Consider the following 17,523-nt stretch of genomic DNA (forward strand, 5'->3'; position numbering starts at 1 on the left):
GCGTCGCTCTGCTAGGAGCAGTCACCTCCTCCTTGGCAAATAGTCCTCGGTGGGGTCCGAGTTTTCGGGTAGTAGGAGAGCGGAGGCACAAAAAGTTACGTCTAGGGAAGACGGAATCGACTAGGAGAGGGAGATAGAGGCCAAAGTTTTTGAGATAGTATTTGAAGTTAGTTAAAAACTCCCTCCTTCCTAAAAGGATCCTTCCGCCTGCAGTAGCGGTGGTGAGGCCGAGGGAGCCGCCATTTTGGATGTTCGGTTCCTGCTGCCACTGCTGCCGCCGCCCCCGGAGCTGCTGGTTTCATTCGAGGTTTCGGGCCGGTGAGTGTCACTCGCGGCGCTAAGGACATATTGCTCCTTTTGCCCCGCGCCTGCCGGGAGCGCTCGGCCGGAAGCTTCCTGTCAATCTAATGAGTCCGGTTCTAGGCTTTTGGGGGTGAGGAGAGAGGACAGAGGCTGGCCCAGGAGGGGCCCGGAGCCCCAGGGGCTGCTCCGACTTTCTTGAGGGCCGACCCGAGGCCTCAGACCAGGAGGCTCTGCACGCTTCTGCGTTCTGTGCTGTGGCGTTGCCCGGCCGGTGCGGGCCTCCTTTGGACCCATTGACTTTCTCGGGCTTCGATTCTCTTTTGAGGGTTCATTCAGGGAGCATTCAGGGAGCAGGGTTAGCGGGGCGGGCCCCACCCCCGCGTGTCTTCTTTGAGCGGTATATCAGCGTTCTTGTATCTTGTACTCGGGTCAGGTCTTTCGTAGAACTCTCTTTAGCTCTTCCAAATGCTTAATTAATCGCTGTCTGCCCCGCAGTGGCGTCCTCTCCGAACCGGACATCGGCCTTGCCTCTCTCTAACCTTCCGACCAACTTCGTTTCCGATTTTCAGGGTTTCCTCCCTCCCCCCCCCCCCCCCAACTCACCTGCGAGTACACTGCTTACCTTTCTCTCAAACTCCTGATCCTGCGGACGTCAGTTTCTAATAATTCTCCGAATCATCTTGACTGTCTGAAAGAGTCCGGACGATTGGTTATGTTTCCTAGTTAGGGTTTGGTGAAGGAGACCCATCGAACCACTCGCTCAGAGTATACTTCAGCAGTAAATGTTTGTGAAGCTAATGAAATGGCTTTTTGGGGGGGAGGGTACGGAGGAAGGTGTCATGTTTTTTCATTGGTGAATTCCTTTCGTGTGCTGAACACTTAGTTATTTGGTGCTTATTGACAACTTATGTATTTGTATTGGTGATATTTAACCCTGGGCATGGAAGTTGCCTGAGAAGGATCTTAATTTGACGTAGGTAGAAAGGGAAGTAACTTTTTTGGCGACTGAAAGGATTAGTTAACAGAAGAGAGGAGCGAGTGAAGGAGTTAGTGATCTTAACTTGCAGGTGTTTTGTACGGTAATGATACTTGTTACCTGATTCTAAAAAATACGGAGATTGACTTCATGTGTTAGAATTTTCTGGGGTAGTTGAATTTTAAATATTCATTTCCACCGTTCCCGTAATACTTGTCAGACTATACACGTTAACTTTTGGTTTAAAAGTACAGATTTTCCAGGTATCCATAATCTCATTACCTTCATGCTGTTATTAAAGTATGTTTGCAAAATAGCATGTTTGAATAAAAAGCATTTCACAGTAATTTACTGATTACTTCCTACATTTCAGGTTAGGCGAGTGTGATTGAATCGCCTCTGTTTCATCTCAGCCTGGATTTTTTAATCTGTGAAAGAGAAATAATTTGTGATTACAGCTTAGTGACTGCTGAAATTTAAATTTGTAACTTGATGGACTCATTGCAGAGGGATGAAGAGAAAAGTGAAATAAAATTGTAACTTGAACTTGGATCAAATCTTTTAATACTTCTAATCCGTGTCTAAGTGCATTATTCTTATCAGGTAGATAAATTCCTGTACTGGTCATATGATGTCTCCATAGAAGATTGACTGTTTTCATTGTAAATAGTGTTCTTGTTATTTATTTTAAGGAGACTTAAAAAATGTTAGTATTTGTGTATTTACTGTCAAGATAGGGAGTTTCTCTTTTGGTTTAAAGGAACTGTCAACCCCCTGAAATCTAGGGAATGCTTTTTCATTTACTAAGTACTCCTTTGTAGTTACTGAAATATTCCATTTCTGACTTACCTTTTTAAAACAAAGTTATTAGAAGAGCTATCAAATAGGTGTTACTTAACTCCGTTCATTTTGCGGTATGATGTATTGGTAGTCAAACGTCATTCATTCTTGGGTGGTTTGCATTCAATTGGAGTGTCTTTTTGCCTTACAAATTCTAAGCAAAGTGCTGTTTAATGCACTATTGATTGGTCACATACTGGAATGTCTACTTTGTCTAAGGTTGTGGGATCATACTTGAAATTAACATTATTGTTTAGGGAACTTCAATTCATTTTCTTTTGGGTATAGTTGCTTGTTCTTTGATCTGTTTCACTCTTATCAGTTCTAGATTTGAGACAATTTTATTTATTCATTTTTTAGTACACTCTACACCCAAGTTGGAACTTAAACAAACTCATGACCTTGCCATCAAGAGTTGAATGTTCTATTGACTGAGCCAGCCAGGCACCCCTTGAGAGTAAATTTTAGAGTGAAACTGTAACGTACAAAAATTGTCAGAAATATCTTGGTGATATTTCACCCCCTCTTTATTTTAAAAGTAGTCTTGAAATCAGTGATGTACAAAAACAAAAGTGCAATTTTTTTGTGTGATTTATAAAAACTCTATACATATTGAAAAAGTTGAATGAGTATTTTCCAAAAGATTATTTTTAATTAAAAAAATCGAATTAGAAAACTACATACCAAAACAGATTTTCAAAATGCTTAATCTCTTTATTTGCATTTGATGAGGATTAAAAAGTTTTATGTATAAAGCAGGATTTTAATTGATAGCAAAAGTTTAAAACTTTTACTTAGATTTAGTTTCAGAGAATCTAAAACTATTACCTTTTCTGTAAACTGCAACTACTTGTTTAGCTATTTTTGTTGCTTAAAAATCATTCATTTTCAGCTTTATTAATTGTTTTTAGGTCTTAATTTTGGCATTCTTTCATCCCTTTGTTTTATCCAATTTCTTTCATGCAGGATAAGATTTAAAGTAACAATTAATTTTAAAATTAAGAGAACATATGGGTATGTCTAAGCTCTTATATATCTTGGCTTACAGGTTTTGAAAATTGTATCTTTGTCAAAAAGCATCAGGATTTTTTCATTTGCTTTTTTGTGCAGAAAATTTTATATCCGTGAAGGCACTCATTTCTACCTTGAAAATACATGAAAGGTGGTTTTTTTTTTCTTCTTTGAAGGAGCAACACAAAACAGTTAATTTGGCATGTATTTTGGTTGCTAGAAAAACAATCTCTTGTCAAAGTTTGAAGGGTCCGGAAGTAAACAACAACAACACAACCTTGCTCTTGGCCAAACTTGTTGAGTCAGCATTAACTAACACTTTTGTATAAGAGCAAGATTTAAGATAATATGATGGAAATGAGAAGTGCTTTTTCATTAGGTACTTGGAGGTTTTGCATTTTTTGTTTACTTAGATAATTGGAGAAAATTGACGTTATAAATGTTGTCAGTGTAAAATAGTCTTCAAAGCAAAAAAAAACAAAAACGTATTTTAAAAGAGGAAGAAAACATGTGACCTTTGTACTTTATAAATAATGAAAGACATCTTAAAGGCAAGTAGTTTTTACCCCCTTTCTCTGTTACACTGCAATAAGTCACAGTGTAACCTTGATAGGCAGGTGCTTTGCTCACTGTAGCTTTCTTGTAGCTGATTGTAATGTGTTTTACTGAGCATTCTAGGCTTTTCAGCTTGTTTGATTTTGAGATTAACGTTAATGATTTTTGTGAAGAGCAAATATGAGAAAGACATGAACTTAGATCCTTGGAACTGTAAAATATTTGCACTCCTCTCCTTACAAAACTTCGGGTTAAAAATGAGACTGATCTAGAATAGATGATGTACACTATTGGGTTAAAGGATCTAACTTTAGTAAATGATCATATAGTGGTACAACTCAAAAGAGTTCCATTAGTGTTTTTACAGCTCAGTTTAGTGAAGCTCATTACTCATCCTCACGATTGGGAAATTATTCCGTTTTAAGCTGAAGAAAAGGAAGGGAAGTTAATTTTTTTTTAATCCCTTTTTAAAGTGTGCACAGAAGATTTGGTTTTCTTCCCACTTTTTGAAATTTTTGAAAACTTTTAAAATACGGTGAAAATACTGGTTTCAGATGAATGGGGAAACTAACTGAAAATACTTAGGTAGCCTGTATCTTGGTAGGTACGAGATTTGGGGTATGATTTATTGACAGTAAGCTGTTGTGAGAAGAGTTTCTTTTTCTTTTTTCTTTTTTTTTTTTTAATTTCTGTTGCCTAGTATTTTTCTTTTTCTTTTTATTTTTTTACATTATTTTTGAGAAACAGAGTGAGACAAAGTGTGAGCGGGGGAGCGACAGAGAGAGAAGGAGACACAGAATCTGAAGCAGGCTCCAAGCTCTGAACAAGCAGTCAGCACAGACACTGATGCGGGGCTCGAACCCACAAACTGTGAGCTCATGACCTGAGCCAAAGTCGGACGCTCAACCGACTGAGCCACCCAGGCGCCCCAAGAATTTCTTTTTCTGATAGTACTCAATATGTGTGATGTTTTTTAAATGTGTGTTTGTCTCTACTAGTGAAAGTTGGGCTTTATATTTTCTTTAGAAACATTCCATGATGAAAGCTTCATAAATCGTGTTGATTATTTAGGAAAGTAGAATGAGGAAGCATTTACTAGCATTTGGTTGTGTTATTTTATTTACACACATTGGACTTTATTTAAAATTTTTTAAAAAGTAAACTTTACATGCAGTGTGAGGCTTGATTGAACTCAGTGACCCCAAGATCAAGAGTTGTGTGTTCTATGGACTGAGCTGGCCAGGCACCCCTACACACACTGAACTTTTTACTGTTTCTTCAATACTCAGGTTCGTTCATTTTCATTCTCTTTGTACCTGTTATGCCTATACCTGGAATGTTTTTCTTTTCTCCCTTCCACCTAGTAAACCTGTTCTTTCCTCTCAGCCCCCTGGCAAAGGGGTATAGTATAGTGCTTTCTTTAAAGTACTTGAGTTGTCTACCTGTTCTTGAGCTTTCAGAGGACAAGAACTATATAATTTATGACATCCATAGTACATAGCACAGTGCCTGGCACTTAGTAGCTACTTTGTGGAATAGATGCTATGGATGAAAATAATATGGAAAAATTGTTTGGGTACTCAAATATATGGTGATTGGTTAATGCCAGAGCCAAAAACAGAGCCCTGAGTTATGAGAAGCTACTACAGGTCATTTACTTGTGACTTACAGAATTGATACCAGTGAAGTTTACTTTCAGGTTTAGAAAACAGGGATGCCTGGGTGGCTCAAAAGGTTGAGTGTAGGGCTCTTGTAGGACTACTCTTGTAGGACTCTTTCGGCTCAGGTCATGATCCCAGGGTTGTGGGGTTGAGCCCTCAGCCCGGCTCTGCACTGAGCATGGAACCTGCTTAATTAAGATTGTCTCTCCCTCTGCCCCTTCCCTGCTCACGCGCTCACTCTCTCTCTAAAAGAAAAACAAACAAAAAAGCAAAAACCTGTATAAAACCTTGTGTCTGTACCCTGGAAAATAGCGTTTACATGTTTTAATTCTGAAGTTGACCTTGCTCTTTTCTCTTTGTGATTTAGTCTGATTCTTTTTTGAGAGAGAGCATAGCGCTAGTTGGGTAGAGGCAGAGTGAAAGAGTCTTAAGCAGGCTCCAAGCCCAGCATGGAGCCAACGTGAGGCTTGATCTCATGACCTGAGATCTTGTGTTTGTTTTTTAAAATTTTTAATGTTTATTTTTGAGAGAAAAAGAGAGAGCATGAGCGGGGGAAGGGGCAGAGAGAGAGAGTGAGACACAGAATCCGAAGCAGGCATCAGGCTCTGAGTCGTCAGCACAGAGCCGGACACAGGGCTTGAACCCACAAACTGTGAGATCATGACCTGAGCTGAAGTCGAATGCTTAACCAACTGAGCCACCCAGGCACCCCATGACCTGAGATCTTGATCTGACTTAAAATTGAGAGTCAGATGTTTAATGGACAGAGGCATCCAGGAGCTTGCTTCTGCAAAAGTTTCAAGTGGCAGCAAATAAATCTACACTTCCCGCCATCTTCTTTCTTTTGAGTTCTTAATATGGTAACGCATTATACTAAAGAAACTAATTGTAAGTTGAGCATTTCAGGCTTTACTCCCCAAATGGAAATGTGTTGATACAGTTCAGTGATTTGTTGTCTTTCCCCTCTTGTTTGGATAATATACTTTTATAATGCTAAGGTTTGTGTTTTTTTAAATCTTTTTAATTTATAAAATAATAGGTGTACATTATGATGAAAAAAAATCTAAAAACATATTTAAAGTTATCATTTCATTCGTTCTCTTCAGTGTTTGTCCCCAGCCATTTAACCAGGTTATGGGTATACTTCATTATTTTCCTCCATGCTTGGTCAAGTGCAGTGTATACTAACATAAATGTGCACTTCTATATGGATTCTTTGTATTTATAAAAGGGAGATCATATTTTATATCACTCTGTAACAAGCTTTTCTTAATACATCCTGGTCAGTAAATATAATTTGATCTTGTTTTTTTAAATGTCCCTATTATGTCTCATAGTATGAATGTGTACCATACATAACTTATTTGGCTATTTTCTTATGGATATTTAAGTTGTTTCTAGATTTTGTTAATACAAACAGTGATACAATAAAATCCTTGTACATGTCACCTTATTTATTGCCACTTTTAGTTCTACAGACTAGAGTCTCCGAGGTAGGATTTCTGGGTTAAAGGAAATATACTTTAAATGTTTTTATTGCCAGATTATTTTCTAAGTAGGTTGTCATAAGTTCTACCTCCACTAGCCGTGGGCTTTCTATGTCATCACATCATTAGATGTAAATAGTTTTTACTGGTCTGCCAGATGATGACTACTCTCTCTGTTTGTCTTAATTTTAATTTTCCTGGCCATAATTCGAGCTAGCCTCTGCTTTTTTGTTTTTTTCTTTCTTTTTTTTTTTTTTCTATCTGGATTTCCTTTATTTAGAATTTTCATGTCGGGTTCCTTTTTCGCTTTTCTGTGCATTTTCTTGGTTTACTTTTGTTTTTCCTCATCTTCTAGGAACACCTTATGGTATATTAATTCTTTGTTGTATAATACATGTATTTATTCATCTGGAATTAACGTTTATATGAAGCAGGGAGTCTTATATGGTTTTCCTTTATATAGAGAGACAACTGCATGAGGACTAAATAAACCATCCTTTCCCCAATGAATTAAATGCTATCTTATAAGTTTCCATGTATGTTTGCTCCACTTTTGGTTCTTTCTCTTTTCTTTTTATTTTACTTTTTTGAGTATAATATATTTGTAAAAAGTTACACTGTTAAGAAAAGCTCCTCTTTAGGGGTGCCTGAGTGTCTCAGTCGGTTGAGCGTCCAGCTTTGGCTCAGGTCATGATCTCACGGTCTGTGAGTTTGAGCCCCATGTCAGGCTCTGTGCGGACAGCTCAGAGCCTGGAGCCTCCTTCGGATTCTGTGTCTCCCTCTCTCTCTGCCTCTTCCCTGCTCATGCTCTGTCTCTCTGACAAAAATAAATACACATTAAAAAAAATTAAAAAAACAAAAGCCCCTCTCTGGGATTCCTGGGTGATTCAGTCAGTTAAGCATCTGACTCTTGGTGTCGGCTCAAGTCATGATCTCACAGTTGGTGAGTTTGAGCCCTGTGTTGGGCTCTGTGCTGACAGTGTGGATCCTGCTTGGGATTCTCTCTCTCTCTACTCCTCCTCCGCTTGCGTGCCTGTGTTCACTTTTTCTTTTTCAAAATAAATAAATAAACTTTTTTTTAAAGAAAAGCATTTATCACTGTACTTTTTTATTTTCTTGATTATTCTTGAACATTTATTCTTATCTATTGATTAAAAATAATTCTTTGGGTTCACAAAACCTCAAAAAATCTACTGTTCAGAATCGCATTATTCATATATTAATTTTGAGAGGCCTGACATTTTTAATTATGATAATTTTTCCTTGTGACTTTCCATTTGTTTAGATCCTGTTTCAGTTTTAGGTCCTTCAGTAAAGGTTTCATAGATTTAATAGTCTTCTTCATGTAGTTCTTATGCCTTTCTTGCTAAATTTTTTCCTAGATATTTTATAGTTTTTGACACTATCGTCAATGGGACTTTCCCCCTCTATTTCTAACTAATGTCAGCAACATTGGTTAAAAATGGACCTTTAATTTCCTGTGGACCAGATCCCTATCCCCCCCTTTCTTGGTATCCAGAATGAACAGAACTTTGAATTTATGAAGAATATGCTAGGGAAGCTTTGTTATCTCAGCGTGAAATCATTTTCTAGTAATTTTCTAGTAAACTTTCTAATGTCATCCTGCAGAAAAGACCTTTAGATAAATGTGACTTTGTCTTTTCAGGATGGATGTTATCTTGTTATTTTGAAAGTTTACAGTTTTGCTTTACTAATCCATTATGATTTTTAGTACTTTGATTTTTCAAAGCACAATTGATTGCTCAAGTAATATATGTTCATTTAAAATACAGCAGAAAATGTACAGAAGTTAAAAAGGCATGTATATTTCTACATGGCACAGAAAATCTACCTTCCTTAACATACATTATATCCTTTGGGGCATATCTTTTATTATTATTATTTTTTTTTTAAGTTTATTTATGTTGAGAGAGAGCGCGTGCATGTGAGCAAGGGAAGGGACAGAGAGAGAGAATCCCAAGTAGGCTCAGCACTGTCACCATGGAACCCAACATGGGGCTCAATCCCACAAAGATTGTGACCTGAGCCATAGTCAGAGGCTTAACTGTGACTGAGCCACCCAGGTGCCCTGGGGCATATCTTTTAAAAAAAACAAGATTTTTGTTCTGAGAATTTTGTGACAATTTTTGATAAGTGTGGGCTCCTTGGGACACTTTTGCTAATAGTAGGTTGAGAGAGTAAAATTTTGCTTTTTATTTTATCAGTGTCAAATTAGATATTGATTGTGTTTATTGTTTATTTGGCCTTTATTTTCATGCATCTTAATGCAATTGAATTGTTCATTAGGCATATTTGCATTTATATACATCTGTTTTTAAATTCTCATTTTCAGTGAATTTTGGTTATGGATAATTAAAGGGGATGGCTGTAATTATTGTGGCGTTTTAGGGAGAATAGAACTTAAGACTTAGAGGAATGCCAGCTGGCTGCCTAGACAGGGTGTGGTGGTATCTTGATGTGGTCACACATTTCACAGCATTCCCTTAGCCTGGAAGATCGAGAAAGTCCATTTTAGTATTTCATCTAGGGATGATTTAGCCTAATCAGACTCAGTGATGTGTGAATTAGAATAACAATATTGGGGGCGCCTGGGTGGCTCCGTCGGTTAAGCGTCCGACTTCGGCTCAGGTCATGATCTCACAGTTCGTGAGTTCGAGCCCCACGTCGGGCTCTGTGCTGACAGCTCAGAGCCTGGAGCCTGCTTCACATTCTGTGTCTCCCTGTCTCTCTGCCCCTTCCCTGCTCATGCTCTGTCTCAAAAATAAATAAACATTAAAAACATTTTTTTAAAAAGAATAACAATGTTGTAATTCACAAGGGGCTGTGCTTTCTTCTGGATTTTGTGTCTACTTTCCAGGGCACCCTTGAAGGAATTTGGGAGACAAGATACTTGAAAAGATTAAGAATCACAAAGTTGCATTATGAGCCTGAAGCCAGAGTGTATAAAGTTGAATGGTCTTGAACGTTTCATCATTCTAGGCCATGGTGAAACCTGATGAAAGAACTATCCCTGTCCCACAATGGTGTTTACATCTGTAGTGACCAAAATACTTACTCCCAGATTTAATCTCCCTTATTCAAACAGTGATGTACTAACACTTCTCTTCCCTTTTCTTCACACTGTAGAACATTTCCCTTCTATGAGCACATTTCTTCATACTTTGGAAATAGACTTGCACTGCCTCCCCTTCCCTGTCGCCTAATACACAAAAGAAAGAAAACCACAAAAACACAAAGATGGTGAAAAGAACCTAGTTAAGTCAGATGAATGACAGCTGGTATCTGTAAGATATATCGGAAAGTAAAAGCGTGATCAAAGATTAATACTGTTGATCAATTTGGTGAAAGCTTTCTTACTACTTTGGTCATAGTGTTTTGCAAATTGTAAATGCATTAAAGCAATTCAGATATTCATATGCAATAAAAATCTGAAATAGGGCTTCTGTGTGGAGCATATAAAAATATAAAAATATAGGCCATATGGAGAATGCAGGACAGAAAGCACAGTAACTTCTTTTGGAGGGTTTTGCCTTGTATTAACTTAAGTCCCTGGAGTGTTCTTAGCCATACTTAAGAACTCAGAAAGCGGATGTTACAGGGTAATCACTGGCAAAGTTAATTGAAATCTAATTTCTTGTATCTTATTGTTTAGCAAGAAAGACTTCAAGTACAGTTTTTGTGTTGGATAGAAAAGGAGGTAATTTTAATATTGAACAATTGCTTTTAATTTAAGATTTCTTTTTAGGTTAGAGCTCACATAGGTTCAGGTTTAGGGAAAGAAGGACAATGTAGCAGCAGTAACCCCAGCTTTTTGGTTATATATTCTTAACTGTTGGCTGGTGGTGATTCAGAGTTCACAGCTAGGTAGTGGGAGTTCAGAAACAGTGGGAGTTCAGCTTAGTTAACTCAGCTGGGTAGAATAGAGGACTGGGTTGAGTCCTGGTCCCTATCCCATTGCTGTTGGTAAGTAGCTGGTGCACATTCTTTACTTTGTGTGCTTTGGAAAGGACAAATGCATTTTCTTTATCTAAGATGCTTCTAGCATTTAGAATTTAGTTAAATGCAGTATTTATCAAGTTCCTACTCTTAGGTAATGGGAATACAAGGATAAATAATACCAACAAGATCTGGTCTTTAGGAGCTTATATTTGACTGGGAAAAATAGGCTTTTCAAAGAAAAAAAGGTAATCATGGCCTGGAGTTGGTATTGCAGTAGGATGAAAATCTTTATCAACTAAAGAGGTTTGTGGAGATTTTGGAAAATAACCATTTTCTCCATTTTGGTATAAATTTTAGGAGAATTGGAACATATGCAGTCATTGTTTTATCTTTTCTGTTTCTTTCCTATAGTAAGCATTCATAATTTTGGTTGCTCTTTGGGTATATAAAGTAATTAATTTAAGCTCCAAAACCTCACTTTGTTTACATTATGGGTAGAAACTTAAAAAATGAATTTCACACTTACTTTTTGTTATTTTTCAACATTATGTATTAAAAAACCATTAATGAAATACATTTATCTACAATCTGTTTATCTTAACAAGTCAGACTTTTAATTTTTCTGTGTCCTTTTTCCATCCTTGTCCTAATGAGTATTTGAGAACAAAAGGGACATCTTATTTTTATAAAATGTACAAGCCATGCAAATGTCAAACATATGGACACTTAGGCATTGAATACAACCATTGAAATACTAAATGTAAATAATATAAAAGGAGAAATGGATATAAACACAATTATAGTGGTAGACTTTGACATATCTTTCTCAGCTTTTTAAGGGTCAAGTAGTTAAATTAATAGGAGCACATAGTATCTGAACTCTGTATTTTAGAAATTGTTACTCCTCAGGTACAGTTTTATTATTTTATTCACTCAATTGTCATTTTAGTCTTAAAACACAACTTTATAGGACGCCTGGGTGGCTCATTCAGTTGAGTGACTCTTGGTTTTGGCTCAGGTCATGATCTCTTCGTTGGTGAACTTGAGCCCTGTTTTGGGCTTTGTGCTGGTAGTGCAAAGCCCGCTTGGGATTCGGTGTTTCTCTCTCTCTCTCTGCCCCTCCCCTGCTCATGCACTCTCTCAAAAATAAATAAACTTAAAAAAAAAAAAAAAAACCTTTATATTTCCTACAACCACTCTAAGAAAAAGAAAAAAAAAAATGACTTTATTGAGGTATACACAATATTTAAAGTCTATAATGGGATTATAAATGTATTATGGATTGGATTATGAATTATATGTAATGTATATAAAAGTCCTAATGCACATATTTACAGTATAGAATTAGATGTTAGGATACAATTTTATATCCAGGTTTTTCCACCTCTACATTAAATGTTAAATGTTATGTTATTGAACCATTTATTGATAAATCAGGGTCTTGTAAAATAATTATGGTACTCTTTGTAATTTAATACTTTTAAGACTTTAGGGGAGAGTTTAATCCTTTTTGCTAGTACACTAAATAGGCTCAGATTACTGTGCTGTGTGTGTGTGTGTGTGTGTGTGTGTGTGTGTGTATTTAAGGTAAGTATTTTAGGGGCGCCTCTGTGGCTCAGTCGGTTAAGCATCTAACGTTGGCTTGGTTCATGATCTCATGGTTCGTGAGTTCAAGCCCCACGTCTGGCTCTGTGCTGACAGCCTGGAGCTTGGTTTGAATTCTGTGTCTCCTTCTCTCTCTGCCCCTCCCCCACTCGTACTCTGCGCGTCTCTTTCTCTCTCTCTCAAAAATAAATAAACATTAAAAAAATAAACTATGTTAAGGTAAGTATTTTAATTTTGGATTTGTAAAAAATTATAAATTAAGGTAATTACTATGGAACTCAAAGGCAGAGATTTACCAGCGATTTGATCTGTTTCTATTCATTTATTTATTTTTAATGTTTATTTATTTTTGAGAGAGAGAGTGAGACAGAGCGTGAGCGGGGGAGGGCCAGAGAGAGGGAGACACAGAATCCGAAACAGTCTCTAGGCTCTGAGCTGTCAGCCCAGAGCCCGACTTGGGGCTTGAACCACTAACTGTGAGAACATGACCTGAGCCTAAGTCGGACGCCTAACCGACTGAGCCACCCGGGCACTCCTGATCTGTTTCTTTTTGATTAATCACTTAAAATTTTTTACAGGGTAAGAATCTGATGTAGGGGCGCCTGGTTGGCTCAGCTGGTTAAGTGTCTGACTTCCCCTCATGTTCTGATCTCAGGGTTCATGAGTTTGAGCCCTGTGTCTGGCTCTGCACTGACAGTGCTGGAACCTGCTTGGAATGCTCGCTCTTGGCCCCCCCACCCCTTGCTGTCACTGTCTCTCAAAATAAATGAATAAGCTTAAAAAAAAAACCAAACTTTAAAAAATCCATTATGTAAAGGGCACAAACTTTTTAGAATTGTGGAAAGAGTACAAGCAGATCTGTCTTGAAATTTTCAGTTGCACAATACAGTATTGTTAACTGTAGGCACAATGTTATATAGCAAATCTGTAGAATTTATTAATCTTGTTACTATGCTGTTTGGATACTTGTTTCTGCTCTATATAGGTTTTATTTTTTTGCTTTGCTGCTGCTGCTGTTTCTTACCTTACTGTAAGATGACATTTTGTTGACTGTCCGTCTTCTTCCCTAAAACAGCTTCTGTCCCCTGGTCTCCAGCCTCCTCTGTTTCCCTTTCAGTTTTCTAATTTGTAAATCAGAACCTACAAATAGAGTAAAGTGGATGTTTTCGTATGTTGATGTGATGCTGTCTATATTGCTGCATGACGTTATAAAAATAGGTTTCAGATTCTCAGCTATGTTTAGCTAAGTCATCACTATAATCATATTCATACTTTATTTTTTAAAAAAGGATAATTTGTTATTGTTAGCAATAATAGATGCTTAAGTTACTGTATTTTAAGGAATCTTGTGGTTTTCGAGTATTTTGAAAGGCAAGTAAAAACTCTTAAAATAAGGAAATCCTCAACCTTGTAATAAGAGCAAGTAGGTTGTGTTTTCCAGGTTATATATTCTACAACATTCGCTACATGGATTAGATATATTTGAATTTAGTTTTTAATATGAAACATTTCAGACATAAAATATATGAAGAAGAATAATAAGTACTCAATTATCCACTACCTAGTCTCAGAAATAAAGCATCACCAGTATAGCTGAAGCCTTCTGTGTGTTACTCTGTTCCTCATCATATTCCCCTCCCTCCCAGATGTACCACAGTGTTGATCTTTATGCATGTTTCACATGTTCATTTTATCCATATTCTTACTCTCTTACTGCATTTTTGTATCTCTAAAGAATAGGTTCTTTTACACATTTTAAACCTTTATGAATATTAGTACTGTGTTATTCTGCAACTTATTTTTGCTCAAAATTAATTTATTATGGATAGTTTATGTAGGCAACCATTATGGCCAACATTTATTTATTGGATACAATGTGTGTGGCACTGCGCAAGAAGTTTACATGTATTCTCTTTGAATTCTTGTAGCAATCCTTGGAGGTAGGTACTCTTCCTGTCTTACAGATGAGGAAATTGAAGCTCTGGGATGTTGTCATTTGCTCACGGACACATAGCTGATAAGTGGTAGACCTGAGATTCAAATTCAGGTAATTTTACTCCAGGGTCATCATTTTTATTTTATTTTTTTTAACGTTTTATTTATTTTTGAGACAGGGAGAGACAGCATGAACAGGGGAGGGTCAGAGAGAGGGAGGCACAGAATCTGAAACAGGCTCCAGGCTCTGAGCTGTCAGCACAGAGCCCAATGCGGGGCTCAAACTCACGGACCGTGAGATCATGACCTGAGCTGAAGTCGGCCGCTTAACCGACTGAGCCACCCAGGCGCCCCAGGGTCATCATTTTTAACAGTGCTTAGGGTCATTGGATAAGGGTAAGGCTGCACAGTCTTTATCTCAGTTTCTGAAATTAAAAACAAACAAAAATGCCCAGGAGTTCTTCATAATTCTTTTGGTCTTAAAATCTGATTTGACCAGACATGACACTGTAGTAGTTTATTTTTCTCATTTGGTGTGAATATTCATGTTATTTCAGAAATATTGTTTGGTAATGAAACTGTTGCTCCAGTCATGGTAGGTGAGTTTTGACATAAAAGATATGCACTGTATTACTTTTCTAAAATTCAGAAAATTCTAAGTTTTGCTCTTAATAGCTTTGGAAAACAAATTGTGGGTTGGTACTGTGCTACAGATCTCTTTCTACATGGGATTTAGGAGTTGTTGAGCTGATGCAGAAAGCACTTAATTTTGGAAAAGAAAAAATTTCTAAGTATATTGAGTTAGTTTGGCTGTGAAACAGTTTAGCTTCCCCTAAATACAATTTTCTGTTCTGTCATTGGTCAGTAGTTTTTGCTGTTATTTTATATGGCTGGAATTGTAAAAATCTGTTTTCCTCACTAGACTTTTGAGTTCTTAAGGGTAGAGATTACAACATTGGCAGTCGTCAGCACCTTTTGCAATGCCTGACATAGAGAAGGCTCAGCAAATATTTGTTGAATGAGTGATTGGCACTTTTTGGTATAACATGTTTCCCTGTTACTTAGGTCATCTATGGGATAGTATGACTAATTGAATTGGATAATGCATGCATGACGGTAACTTCTAATTCCGTAGTTTTTATTCTCCTTTCCCCCTTTGAAATAGATATAAATGATGCTTATGTCGATATCATTTATGGTACTATTTACTCTGTAGTCTAATGGGCCCTGAACTGTTAAACTTTTTTTTTTTTTTTCATTTTTTTTGATTAAAGACTTTGCAGTTTTCTGAATTCAAGATTCTCAAACTTAATGTCCAATTTTAAAAACTGCGTTTAAGTGCTATGTTTTGAGAGTTCCTTTTTATAGTCTGGTTACAAGTCCTTGTCAGATATGTGATTTGCAGATATCTCACTCTGTAACTTGTCTTTTCATTTTCTTAACAGTGTTTTTCATAGTGCAAAAGTTTATAATTTTTATGAAATCCAGTTTTAACATTTTTCTCTTACGGGTGTGCCTTTGATGTAATGTCCAAGAACTCTTTGCCTAACCCCAGTCAAGAAGGTTTTCTCCATCATCTTCTAATGGTTTTATATCTAGGTCTATGCTTCATTTTGAGTTAATCTTTGTATAAGCTGTGAGATTTAGGTAGAGGTTCAGTTTTTTGGCATATGGATGTCCAGTTGTGATATTCATTGAATTGTTCATAGTATCACCTAATTATCCTTTTAGTGTTTGTGATAATAGTCCCTTTCGTTACTGATACTAGTGATTTGTGTTCTTTCTCTTTATCATCTAGCCAGAGGTTTATCAATTTTATTGGTCTTCTCAAAGAACTGGCTTTTGATTTCATTGACTTGACCTTTTCCTGTTTTTTTCCTTCTGTTTTTTAATTTCATTGATTTCTATTTGTCATTATTTGCTTTTTCCTACTTGGATTTATATTTCTCTTTTTCTAGTTTCTTAAATAGAACCTTAGATTGAGATGTTTCTTCTGTTCTTACACAAACATTTAATGCTATACATTTCCCATTAAGCACTACTTTAGTTGTACTACAGATTTTAATAAATGGGTTTATGTTTTTGTTCAGTTCCATATATTTGCTAAATTCCCTTGATATTTCCTCTTCACCCATGGATTATTTGGGAGTGTATTGTTTAATTTCCAGGGCCATCGCAAGTTTTCCCGTTAGCTTTCTGTTACTGATTTCTAGTTTTAATTCTGTTATGGCCAGAGACTATACTTTATTTTATATGATTTCCATTAATTTAATTTGTTAACTTTTTATTAAAAAAAAATTTTTTTTTTAACGTTTATTTATTTTTGAGACAGAGAGAGACAGAGCATGAACAGGGGAGGGTCAGAGAGAGAGGGAGACACAGAATCGGAAGCAGGCTCCAGGCTCTGAGCTGTCAGCACAGAGCCCGATGCGGGGCTCGAACCCACGGACCGTGAGATCATGACCTGAGCTGACGTCGGATGCTTAACCGACTGAGCCACCCAGGCACCCCTATTAACTTTTTAAAAAAATGACCAGGACATGGCCCATTTTGTGTATGTTCTGTATGCAATTGAGAAGAATGTAATTCTGTTGTTGGTTGAGGTGTTCCATAAATGTTGGTTAGATCCAGTCAATTGAAGATGGCATTCAGGTCTTTTATATCTGTGCTGATACTCCGTAGTTTTATCATTTACTTAGGTGGCATGTTTAAGTCTCTGTAGTTGGGGGGTTTGTTTATTTTTCCTTTGATAACTGTCAGTTTTTGCCTCATGTATTTTTTAAACTATATTGTTACATACATTTGCAGTTAGGATTGTTGTATTTTCTTGGTGAATTCAGTCTTTTATCTTGCAGTGGGAGAATAGAGAGTGACTTACTCCATGCTCTTAGGATCACAGCTCCTCTGGTCAGAGAGAATTCCCCTTCCCTAATTTTTATATGGCTGCCTATTACTGCCATTGCTGTTATGGCACAGCCACTGCCATTGCAGTGTTGCCTAGAGGCAGTGGTGGAGGGAAGGAAAATATAGAAAGCCAAAAGAGAGAATTTCTCCCATTGTCCTTCTTTTCCTGCTTCCTGGATCAGAGAGAGAGGGTTTTTCTTAGAGCTCCTTGTCTGTACTCCCTGAGCACTTTTGGGTTTGGGGCTGTCATTGGGTCCAGGCTGGGCAGTACTGGAGGAAGAATGAT

The 17,523-nt window shown here is 37.1% G+C and overlaps 1 protein-coding gene across 1 annotated transcript in view; it reads left to right on the forward strand.

Annotated features, from left to right (window-relative positions):
- The first annotated feature begins 203 nt into the window (after positions 1 to 203).
- The window catches only part of AP1G1 (adaptor related protein complex 1 subunit gamma 1), a 78,841-nt gene continuing 61,521 nt past the window's right edge, over positions 204 to 17,523 (forward strand). Inside the window, exon 1 of the mRNA XM_019455369.2 lies at positions 204 to 318. The gene's annotated coding sequence lies outside the window, so the exon portion shown is untranslated. The remainder of the gene's footprint in view (positions 319 to 17,523) is intronic.

The sequence above is a fragment of the Panthera pardus genome, unplaced genomic scaffold, assembly GCF_024362965.1.
Source record: "Panthera pardus isolate Hobbes unplaced genomic scaffold, ASM2436296v1 HiC_scaffold_19, whole genome shotgun sequence".
Lineage (NCBI taxonomy): Eukaryota > Metazoa > Chordata > Mammalia > Carnivora > Felidae > Panthera > Panthera pardus.